Source organism: Schistocerca piceifrons, chromosome 3 (assembly GCF_021461385.2).
Source record: "Schistocerca piceifrons isolate TAMUIC-IGC-003096 chromosome 3, iqSchPice1.1, whole genome shotgun sequence".
In the NCBI taxonomy this organism is placed as follows: Eukaryota; Metazoa; Arthropoda; class Insecta; order Orthoptera; family Acrididae; genus Schistocerca; species Schistocerca piceifrons.
Window position 1 is genome coordinate 597,426,264 of NC_060140.1, and position 13,034 is coordinate 597,439,297.

At 44.2% G+C, this 13,034-nt stretch overlaps 1 protein-coding gene across 1 annotated transcript in view; it reads right to left on the reverse strand.

The window, feature by feature from the left end:
• The window catches only part of LOC124788868 (membrane-bound alkaline phosphatase-like), a 186,041-nt gene that overhangs the window by 150,290 nt on the left and 22,717 nt on the right, over positions 1 to 13,034 (reverse strand). The window lies entirely within an intron of this gene.

A 13,034-nucleotide genomic window follows, 5' to 3' on the forward strand; every position in this document is an offset into this window, starting at 1 on the left:
TACACCCTGACTTAATTTAGCAAAAGAATTAATAACCGGAAAATCGAAAGTTAATTTAGTGACTGAAGTTAATAGTGAGCTTTCTTTCTGAAGCACATCGAAATTCAGTAAAATACGGTTAGTCTTGGACTACCTCAACAATCATTTCAAAAACTACTTGAATCTACGCAATTTAGAAATAAGAGATTTAACTTTGAACTTGAATTAAACGATTCTGAACAATTAACAATAGTAAAATTTAGTACGTACCAAGCTGAGCTGCAGTCACAGGTAAGCTAAAATACGGTAACAAAACTCGCACTCTTAATTTGTGCTTGTGTAATCTAACAATTGTAGCCAGCTAATGCTTGAATTGAACTTTGAAATTAAAGCAGTGAAATGGAATTATGCTGGCGTTTGAATTTCAACGACACTCGGGTTCATTTCGGAAAAGGAAGGGACCCTGCTTGGCAATGCAACTGGGACAATGAGCAACAGAGGTTCATGCTAAGTTGCTGTAATTTTGCGAGGCAAATGGAACAATTTGAAAAGCTGAGGTCTGCCATACAGTTCTGAAACTTTACGTGCTTTTAGTCTTCCTTGTTGGTTGATTGAAGGTTTGAAGCCGTCGATCGAGGAGGTGGCGACAGTCACTCATTGTCGGCCGTCGCTGTTGCAGAAGCTGGATGTTGGCGCACCTTCTTCTCGACACGGTCACCAGGCGAAACGGGCTCTTGATGTGCGCCAGCTAATGCTTCCCGTCCGCGACACCATGTCAGAAACTATCATCGCGAGTCGAGCGCAATTACATGCTGCCAAACCCCGAAAGCGCGGCAACTCGCGGGAGCGTCACACAACACCTCTGCTCCACTCGCTACTCCCGCCAGACCCCGACTGCCCAGCCCGCGCTCCACGCGGCAGAGTTAACACTACCAAAGATCCTACACACTTTGATTCTTCACACGACCCATCGATGTAATCGTTCGATAGCAGTTTTCCCTAGGCAAGACCCAGCGTAAAAATACAAATAATATTTACGAAACAAACCAATTATACATCGACATGAGTGCATAAATATATATATATCCAAACAGTAAAGCAATTACAATATATAAAGAGACAGAAATGTCATATCTTGAGGTAACAAAACAAGGAAAAAAATAATAGTACAATAGATGGAAATAGGAGGATATGCATTTCCGGCGTTACAAGTTGTATACCCGAAAGAGGCCTGCAGACACTGGAAGTTTTCAAATAGATTGTATAGTGGTCAGACAGAGATTTAGGAACAAAGTTTTAAATTGTAACACATTTCCATGGGCAGAAGTGGTCTCTGACCACAATATATTGGTTATGAACTATAGATTAAAGGTGAAGATACTGCAAAAAAGGGGGGAATTTAAGGAGATAGGACCTGGATAAACTGATAGAACCAGAGGTTGTAGAGAGTTTCAGAGTGAGCATTAGGGAACGATTGACAAGAACGGGGGAATGAAATACTGTAGAAAAAGAATGGGTAGCTTTGAGAGATGAAGTAGTGAAGGCAGCAGAGGATCAAGTAGGTAAGAGGACGAGGGATAGTAGAAATCTTTGGGTAACAGAAGATATATTGAATTTAATTCATGAAAGGAGAAAATATAAAATAGCAGTAAATGAAGGAGACAATAAGTAACACAAACGTCTCAAAAATGAGCTCGACAGAAAGTGCAAAATGGCTCTGAAGGGATGCATAGAGGACAAATGTAAGGATGTGGAGGCATATATCACTAGAGGTAATATAGATGCTGCCTACAGGAAAATAAAAGAGACCTTTCGAGAAAAGAGAACCACTTGTATGAATATCAAGAGCTACGATGGAAACCCCGTTCTAAGCAAAGAAGGGAAAACAGAAAGATGGAAGTGTATATCAGTGTCTATACCAGGGCGATGTACTTAAGGACAATATTATGGAAATGGAAGAGGACGTAGATGAAGATGAAATGCGAGATATGATACTGCCTGAAGAATTTGACAGAAAGACCAAAGTCGAAACAAGGCCCCAGGAGTACACAATATTCCATTAGAGCTACTGATAGCCTTAGGAGAGCCATCCCTGACAAAACTCTACCATCTGGTGAGCAAGATGTATGAGACAAGGGAAATACCCTCAGACTTCAAGAAGAATACAATAATTCCAATCCCAGAGAAAGCAGGTGTTGACAGATGTGAAAATTACCGAACTATCAGTTTAATAAGTCACGGCTGCAACGTACTAATGAATGGAAAAACTGGTAGAAGCCGACTTCGGGGAAGATCAGTTTGGACTCCGTAGAAATGTTAGAACACGTGGGGCAATGCTGATCATACTACTTACCTTAGAAGACAGGTTATGGAAAGGCAAACATAAGTTTATCGCATTTGTAGACTTAGAGAAATCTTCTGACAATGCTGACTGGAATACTCTCTTTCAACTTCTAGAGGTGGCAGGGGTAAAATACAGGGAGCGAAAGGCTATTTACAGTTTGTACAGAAACCAGATGTCTGTTATGAGGGTCGAGGGGCAAGAAAGGAAAGCAGTGATGGAGACAGGGAGTGAGACAGGGTTGTAGCCTATTCCACATATTACTCAATCTGTATACTGAGCAAGCAGTAAAGGAAACAGAAGAACAATTCCGAGTGAGAGTTAAAATTCACGGAGAAGAAATAAAAACTTCGAAGTTTGCCGATGACACAGCAAACCTGTCAGAGAGAGCAAAGGACCTGGAAGAGCAGTTGAACGGAATGGACAGTGTCTTGAAAGGAGGATATAGGATGAACATGAACAAAAGCAAAACGAGGATAATGAAATGTAGTCGAATCAAATCTGGTGATGCTGAGGGAATTAGAATAGGAAATGAGACACTTAAAGTAGTAGATGAGTTTTCCTATTTGGGGAGCAAAATAATTGATGATGGTCGAAGTAGAGAGGACATAAAATGTAAACTGGCAATGGCAAGGAAAACTTTCCTGAAGCAGAGAAATTTGCTAACATCGAGTATAATTTAAGTGTTAGAAAGTAATTTCTGAAAGTGTTTGTATGGAGTGCAGCCATCTATGTAAGTGAAACATGGACGATAAATAGTTTAGACATGAAGAGGATAGAAGCTTTCGAAATGTGGTGCTACAGAAGAATACTGAAGATTAGATGCGTAGATCACATAACTAATGAGGAGGTGTTGAATAGGATTGGGGAGAAGAGAGGTTTGTGCCACAACTTGACTAGAAGAAGGGATCAGTTCGTAGGACAAGTTCTGAGACATCGAGGGATCACCAATTTAGTATTGGAGGGCAGCGTGGAGGGTAAAAATCGTAGAAGGAGACTAAGAGATGAATACACTAAGCAGATTCAGAAGGATGTAGTTTGCTGTAGGTACTGAGAGATGAACAAGCTTGCACAGGACAGAGTAGCATGGAGCGATGCATCAGAACAGTCTCTTAACTGAAGACCACAAGAACAACAACAACAACAACGGCACAAAACATTTGAGAACTGATAGTTGCCCCATGAGGAAGATCATCAGACAGACTAGCGACTTCAGTGTCATAGGTGACCTTCGGTATGACTTTAGCGGCTGAGGTTGCTGCTTTGAACTTTGCTCTCAGAGGAGAGGTAGTGTAGCATCACTCCATGGGTTCCCGGTTTGTTTCCGGTTCGAAGCGATGAGATCGCACTGACGGCTCTGTACGGTCTCCCGTCAGGCGGCGAGGAACCCAACGGGCACACGCCCTTGTGTATTCCAATATATGGACGAGTGTGTTGGCATTACCAACAGAGACGTCCAGTTGTGCAGCGAGGTGTATGATTGTGACCTGTCGGTGATCTGGAATGAGAGTGTCCGCACGTTCCAACATTCCAGGAGTCACAGCTGTATAAAGGCGGATGGCGCGGGGACGATCGGAAACGTTTGCACGACCTCGTTACTCTAATTCCAGATGCTTTTTTCGCCTAACGACTCACCGTGCTTTTGTTTATTGCCAGGTCTCCGCAGACATTTTACAAACACCTATAAATATCTGCGATGCGTAGGTTTTCCGCCAAAAGAAAATGACTGCCGTATGCCTGGAACTCACGCCCGTTAAAAACGCCGTTTTGAAAACTACGTATAGTGCTGCCAGCTATAGGAATTTAGTGAAACTATAGGAGCTCAAGCGAGAATATTCCACGATGTCCAACAGCATGTGAAACTAACCTGTTTAATTTTTTTTATTCAATACTGACATTGACAAAGACAACTCAAACTTAACCTCTTCGTTTATTACCCACAATATACAAGCCCAACGCAATGTGACTGCTGTACATTGACAACATGTCTTCCAATAATTAACACAAAAGAAATCCTAACAATAATACCATTCCAAAAAATTATGAAATTAAAGAAATATGAAAGTACCTCCAACTCTGTTACTTGTCTTAAGTCATTCCAATCACGAATCCCTATAGTGGAAACCCCATTCTTTTCCATAAGTCACTTACCTCACAGAATATCTTCGTAATATGAATTACAGCAACTACAGCAAGTAGCAACTACAGCCGGCTAAATAAATAGATTCTAGCTACAATAAACTCTAACTACTACGTAGCACATGTTTAATAAAAGAGAGATTTTGTTGTAGAGCGAATAATGTATTTAGAAAAAATTACCTTATTCATGTGACATCCAGTTCCCAAAATTATATAGTTGTCAATAATTCCACTGCTCAAATATTATCAGCCATAAATCCATCCTCATACATTTCCTTGCGTCTCACTTTAGATTGCATGTCCCACCGAAACAGTCCCCACTAAGAATATCATGTCCATACACTTTAGTGGCCGTGCGGTTCTAGGCGCTCCAGTCTGGAACCGAGCGACCGCTACGGTCGCAGGTTCGAATCCTGCCTCAGGCATGGATGTGTGTGATGTCCTTAGGTTAGTTAGGTTTAACTAGTTCTAAGTTCTAGGCGACTGATGACCTCAGAAGTTAAGTCGCTTAGTGCTCAGAGTCATTTGAACCATTTTTCCATACACTTCCCTATCCACTCGCTAACTACTAGTCCGTGCAACCATGGAATTTCTTGCCGAGGGCTGTCAAAGATATTAACACAGTGTATAGCGCTGCCAACATACAAATAGACCACTTCCACAAGTACGGCATATCTCGAGCGGAACTGGCCGAGAAAAAATGTGTTGCATTAGGTACTGAACGTCCCTCGTACATAGATGAATTGAACAGTTACCTACAATTCTTACCTACATTTTGTAAAGAATCAGACAGTACGTTCTGAGTTTTACTTTGTTTGCAGTCTCCAACTGCGAGGGACGTTAACTGACATATACATTTGCTGTCGGGACTACAACTTCGAGTTATGGCACCATGAACTGTTCACTACGAAATGCAATGTTAACAGTGCTCCGGTCGCAGGTTCGAATCATGCCTCGGGCATGGATGTGTGTGATGTCCTTAGGTTAGTTAGGTTTAAGTAGTTCTAAGTTCTAGGGGACTGATGACCTCAGAAGTGTTCAGAGCCATTTGAACCATTTTTGTAAGGTGGTAGCTTGAATGAATATCAATTTCGCACCTTAGTTGAGATTTTATGCATCATAACAAGTAGATGAATATGTCACCTGACATACTTCAGCGATAATGAGCAGATTTGCCTATCAAAATGTATAGTATATAATGCAAAGAGAAGACACTCAATTCGTCGGCATTAACACATCAAACCCAAAACCTGCATGTCAATGAGCAAAAGGTGAAGCAAATTGCTGGAAGAAACGTTTTAGTTTGGGGGCAGACGTAAGTTGCACCGTCATGGCCCGAGTACAATGGAATGCTTCTAAAAGGGGTTTGTGACCCGTGGCGAGAGGGACAACGAATGCGCTGGGCGATACATCAAGGGGAGTAGATAGACGCACAGCGCTGCTTTCGATGGAGAAACTATTTAGAAAACAGCGTTTGGGGATTTCCAGATGGATACAAACAGACCAGCGACGCAGTTGATCATGTGAAATGCCAGTTGTATGCTCGTGATGTATACATGTAACTTTTAGGCGTCAGGAACAGGCACAAAATGTCCAACTGGCTGAAATAAACTCGGAAGGAGTTGAAAGGGTGACATGTCGACGCATCTATAGATAGGCCCTTTGCGATTGGGAAGGGTAGTTTCCACAAGATGAAAGGAACACTCTCATTGTTCTGAAAAGGTCATGACGTGGAGTACTAAAGGACGAAGGTGGGGGACAGTTTGCTACGAAAGACACAAGACCGGAAACTTCAGGGACTCTCCTCTGAACAAGCATCAAGTGTAGAAAAGGGTGCATCTCGCTCTGTGTGACGCCGAGAGAGGAATTTTGTGTGAGGATTGCGTTCATTTTGGCTGACATTCAGCTAGAAATTAGCTTAAGAGTCGTTGAGCTCTGATAACGGAGAAACGAAATAGCCTCATAGCTAATTGTTCTTGCGAGAACTAAGAGCGCGTTTTCTATACACACTGCACCATCTATGCACGTGTATATCACCATATTTTCCAGACTAGGGATGAGTGCATGTTTTCTCACCCAACGAGAAACATAGGACAGTTCCTGCTGATAAAATCAGTAAAGATTTTGATTAGCTCTTTATAGGATTTTCAGAGCACGAGAGCAGTCATGCAGCCGACAGCACATCGCAGCTAAAAGGTAAATGCCGCTGGTAGAAGTGTAAACTTTTTTGGTTCACCAGCTTGCATCCACTGCGAACTCGAGGAGCCTTGAGTAAACTTTTGCTCATCTTGTCACAAAAACTAACCATGCTCCGTAGACTTGATTGTCATCCTAAACAGTACCGAACTTAGAATCGGAATCGGATGATTTTTTGTAATACTGGCCAACTTCACGGTGTATAAGAAAGAGAAATCTTGTAGAGAACCTTCTACTTAAATTTGATATTGTTGCGTACAGTGTTATTTCTGCTATACAGCTATACAGGACGTAATGCATTATCTTGACAACTGTTCTGAAATTGTCATGTCAAAATCTATGTAAATTCGTGTACTTGTTTGACAATAATTCTGAAGGTAAACAAATTGTGCACCACTAAAAACCGATGTGCTCTGTCATTGAGTAAGGGTCCACTCCTAACGCCAGTTATTTATTCTAGTGAAGGTAACGCATTGACAGGATGTTTTTACTGATGTCCGACAAACGCGAAAAGGAGTGGAGTGTCAGAAAACTAAACCATTTCTATCATCTTCTTCTGATTTCCTACACCATCCAATTCTTCGAACATCCTTTTAATCTGGGCTTCACTGAACCTATCTTCGTGGAACACTTGTTTCAGATTACATATAAAATGTATTCGGAAATGCGAATAAGGACAACCATCAGCTCTCGATTGGAATGACGACGATGAAAATTTTTTCTTAACCGGGATTGGAACCCGGATTTCCCGCTTATCGCTGGCGGTCACTTTACCACTTGGGTTACCCGTGGACAACTCACGGCCAGATCCAACTTTCATATGCGTCAGCCATGTGTCTGCAACCTGCACTCATACATCCATTACGTACATTCCCGTACAGGTGAGACATTAAATTGAAAGTCGCTTACCCTCTGTCGGCAGATAAATGCGGTGTTTCTTTGGACACCAAGGCATGTTTATTTACACTCCTGGAAATTGAAATAAGAACACCGTGAATTCATTGTCCCAGGAAGGGCAAACTTTATTGACACATTCCTGGGGTCAGATACATCACATGATCACACTGACAGAACCACAGGCACATAGACACAGGCAACAGAGCATGCACAATGTCGGCACTAGTACAGTGTATATCCACCTTTCGCAGCAATGCAGGCTGCTATTCTCCCATGGAGACGATCGTAGAGATGCTGGATGTAGTCCTGTGGAACGGCTTGCCATGCCATTTCCACCTGGCGCCTCAGTTGGACCAGCGTTCGTGCTGGACGTGCAGACCGCGTGAGACGACGCTTCATCCAGTCCCAAACATGCTCAATGGGGGACAGATCCGGAGATCTTGCTGGCCAGGGTAGTTGACTTACACCTTCTAGAGCACGTTGGGTGGCACGGGATACATGCGGACGTGCATTGTCCTGTTGGAACAGCAAGTTCCCTTGCCGGTCTAGGAATGGTAGAACGATGGGTTCGATGACGGTTTGGATGTACCGTGCACTATTCAGTGTCCCCTCGACGATCACCAGTGGTGTACGGCCAGTGTAGGAGATCGCTCCCCACACCATGATGCCGGGTGTTGGCCCTGTGTGCCTCGGTCGTATGCAGTCCTGATTGTGGCGCTCACCTGCACGGCGCCAAACACGCATACGACCATCATTGGCACCAAGGCAGAAGCGACTCTCATCGCTGAAGACGACACGTCTCCATTCGTCCCTCCATTCACGCCTGTCGCGACACCACTGGAGGCGGGCTGCACGATGTTGGGGCGTGAGCGGAAGACGGCCTAACGGTGTGCGGGACCGTAGCCCAGCTTCATGGAGACGGTTGCGAATGGTCCTCGCCGATACCCCAGGAGCAACAGTGTCCCTAATTTGCTGGGAAGTGGCGGTGCGGTTCCCTACGGCACTGCGTAGGATCCTACGGTCTTGGCGTGCATCCGTGCGTCGCTGCGGTCCGGTCCCAGGTCGACGGGCACGTGCACCTTCCGCCGACCACTGGCGACAACATCGATGTACTGTGGAGACCTCACGCCCCACGTGTTGAGCAATTCGGCGGTACGTCCACCCGGCCTCCCGCATGCCCACTATACGCCCTCTCTCAAAGTCCGTCAACTGCACATACGGTTAACGTCCACGCTGTCGCGGCATGCTACCAGTGTTAAAGACTGCGATGGAGCTCCGTATGCCACGGCAAACTGGCTGACACTGACGGCGGCGGTGCACAAATGCTGCGCAGCTAGCGCCATTCGACGGCCAACACCGCGGTTCCTGGTGTGTCCGCTGTGCCGTGCGTGTGATCATTGCTTGTACAGCCCTCTCGCAGTGCCCGGAGCAAGTATGGTGGGTCTGACACACCGGTGACAATGTGTTCTTTTTTCCATTTCCAGGAGTGTATTTATTTATTGTTCCGTGGGACCACATAAAGGAGAAGTCTCCATGGTCATGGAACGAGTCAATACATGAAATTATAACACGATTGTAGAAACAGATAAAATGAAATATAAGAAACATATTCAGGCGACAAGTCGTAAGTTTAAATAAAGAAAATCAACAATGTAACACTGGAATTTGCTTAATTTTTAAGATCTTTCTGGAGCTCCTCGACAGAATAGAAGGAGTGAGCCATGAGGAAACGTTTCAGTTTGGACTTAATAGTGTTTGGACTACTGCTAAGATTTTTGAGTTCTTGTGGTAGCTTATTGAAAATGGATGCAGCAGAATACTGCACTCCTTTCTGCACAAGAGTCAAGGAAGTGCATTCCAATGCAGATTTGATTTCTGCCTAGTATTAACTGAGTGAAAGCTGCTAACTCTTGGGAATAAGCTAATATTGCTAACAACAAACTACATTAAAGAAAATACACTCCTGGAAATGGAAAAAAGAACACATTGACACCGGTGTGTCAGATCCACCATACTTGCTCCGGACACTGCGAGAGGGCTGTACAAGCAATGATCACACGCACGGCACAGCGGACACACCAGGAACCGCGGTGTTGGCCGTCGAATGGCGCTAGCTGCGCAGCATTTGTGCACCGCCGCCGTCAGTGTCAGCCAGTTTGCCGTGGCATACGGAGCTCCATCGCAGTCTTTAACACTGGTAGCATGCCGCGACAGCGTGGAAGTGAACCGTATGTGCAGTTGACGGACTTTGAGCGAGGGCGTATAGTGGGCATGCGGGAGGCCGGGTGGACGTACCGCCGAATTGCTCAACACGTGGGGCGTGAGGTCTCCACAGTACATCGATGTTGTCGCCAGTGGTCGGCGGAAGGTGCACGTGCCCGTCGACCTGGGACCGGACCGCAGCGACGCACGGATGCACGCCAAGACCGTAGGATCCTACGCAGTGCCGTAGGGAACCGCACCGCCACTTCCCAGCAAATTAGGGACACTGTTGCTCCTGGGGTATCGGCGAGGACCATTCGCAACCGCCTCCATGAAGCTGGGCTACGGTCCCGCACACCGTTAGGCCGTCTTCCGCTCACGCTCCAACATCGTGCAGCCCGCCTCCAGTGGTGTCGCGACAGGCGTGAATGGAGGGACGAATGGAGACGAGTCGTCTTCAGCGATGAGAGTCGCTTCTGCTTTGGTGCCAATGATGGTCTTATGCGTGTTTGGCGCCGTGCAGGTGAGCGCGACAATCAGGACTGCATACGACCGAGGCACACAGGGCCAATACCCGGCATCATGGTGTGGGGAGCGATCTCCTACACTGGCCGTACACCACTGGTGATCGTCGAGGGGACACTGAATAGTGCACGGTATATCCAAACCGTCATTGACCCCTTCGTTCTACCATTCCTAGACCGGCAAGGGAACTTGCTGTTCCAACAGGACAATGCACGTCCGCATGTATCCCGTGCCACCCAACGTGCTCTAGAAGGTGTAAGTCAACTACCCTGGCCAGCAAGATCTCCGGATCTGTCCCCCATTGAGCATGTTTGGGACTGGATGAAGCGTCTTCTCACGCGGTCTGCACGTCCAGCACGAACGCTGGTCCAACTGAGGCGCCAGGTGGAAATGGCATGGCAAGCCGTTCCACAGGACTACATCCAGCATCTCTACGATCGTCTCCATGGGAGAATAGCAGCCTGCATTGCTGCGAAAGGTGGATATACACTGTACTAGTGCCGACATTGTACATGCTCTGTTGCCTGTGTCTATGTGCCTGTGGTTCTGTCAGTGTGATCATGTGATGTATCTGACCCCAGGAATGTGTCAATAAAGTTTCCCCTTCCTGGGACAATGAATTCACGGTGTTCTTATTTCAATTTCCAGGAGTGTATATACTGCGAGGGCAATGTCAAAATTCCCAAACTATTGAATAGGGGTCGACAAGAGGTTTTCGAACTTACACCACACATTGCTCGAACAGCCCGTTTTTAAGCAAAAATACCCTTTTTGAATCAGAAGAATTACCCCAAAAAATAATACCATGTGACATAATCGTATGAAAATATGCGAAGTAGACTACTTTTCGTACTGAAATGTCACTTATTTCAGATACTGTTCTAATGGTAAATAAAGCAGCATTTAGTTTCTGAACAAGACCCTGAACATGGGCTTTCCACAACAGCTTACTACCTATCCGAACGCCTAGGAACCTGAACTGTTCCGTCTCGCTTATAATAAGCCCATTCTGTCTGATCAAAATATCAGTTCTTGTTGAATTGCGTGTTAGAAACTGTAAAAACTGATTCTTACTGTGATTTAGCATCAAATTATTTTCCACAAGCCACGAACTTATTTCATGAACTTCATTATTTGATAATGTTTCAGTATTACACACAAGATCCTTCACTACCAAGCTGGTGTCATCAGCAAACAGAAATATTTTTGAATCACCTGTAATACTAGAAGGCATATAATTTATGTAAATAAGAAACAGAAGTGGCCCGAGCACCGACCCTTGGGGAACGCCCCACTTAACAGTGCCCCATTGGGACTGAACATCACTACCACTCTCAATATTGCGGAGAATTACCTTCTGCTTTCTGTTCTTAAAGTAAGAGGCGAACCAATTGTAAGCTACTCCCCTTACTCCATAGTGGTCCAACTTCTGCAGTAATATTTTGTGGTCAACACAGCCAAAAGCCTTCGTGAAATCAAAGAAAACACTTAACGCTCGCAACATTTTATTTAATCAGTCCAAAACCTCACAGAGAAAAGAGAATATAGCATTTTCAGTTGTTAAGCCATTTCTAAAACCAAACTGTACATTTGACAGCAAATTATGTGAATTTAAATGCTCCAGTAACCTTGTATATACAACCCTCTCGATAACTTTAGCAAACACCGATGGCATAGGAATAGGTCTATAATTGTCAACATTATCCCTGTCTCCCGTTTTATAAAGTGGCTTCACTACCAAGTACTTTAATTGGTCAGGAAACCGATCGCTCCTAAAGAAAAAGTTACAGATATGGCTAAGTACTGGGCTAACATACATAGAACAATACTTCAGTATTCTGCTAGATACCCCGTCATATCCATGAGAGTTCTTGTTCTTTACTGATTTAATTATTAACTCAATCTCCCTCTTGTCAGTATCATGGAGGAGCATTTCAGGTAACAGTCTCGGAACACTTTTTTCTACGAGCGCTATATGATTCCCTATTGGGACTAGGTTTCTATTTAGTTCACCTGCTATATTCAGGAAATGATTATTAAATACTGTACATATATGCGACTTATCAGTAACACGGACATTCCCACTACGCACTGATTCTATATCCTCGACCTGTCTCTGCAGACCAGCCACTTCTTTTACGACTGACCATATGGTTTTAATTTTATCCTGAGACTTAACTATTCTATCTGCATTCCACATACTTTTTACCTTTCTAATAACTTTTTTAAGCACCTTACAATACTGTTTGTAATGGGCTGCTGCATTTGGATTGTGACTGTTTCTAACGTTTTGATATAATTGCCACTTTGTTCTACAAGATATTCTTATACCTTTAGTCAGCCACCCAGGCTGCCTGTTTGTGCTAGTACCCTGTTTTGTATGTTCTAACGGAAAGCAACTTTCAAAGAGTACGAGAAAAGTCTTGAAGAAAGCAATATATTTATCGTCTACTGTATCAGCACTATAAACATCTTGCCACTCTTGTGCCTTGATAAGGTTTACAAAGGTCTCTATAGCAACTGGATCAGCTCCCCTGAGAAGTTGATAACTATATTTAACATGTGTTGCAGCACAAAAATCTTTTAGACTTAAAATTTGTGCATCATGATCTGAAAGGCCATTCACATTTTTCCTAACAGAATGCCCTTCTAATAATGAACAAAACTGTTGTCTATGGTTGTTCTACTGTTCCCTTGCACTCTCGTTGGAAAGAATACGGTTTGCATCAGATTATATGAATTAAGGAGGTCTACC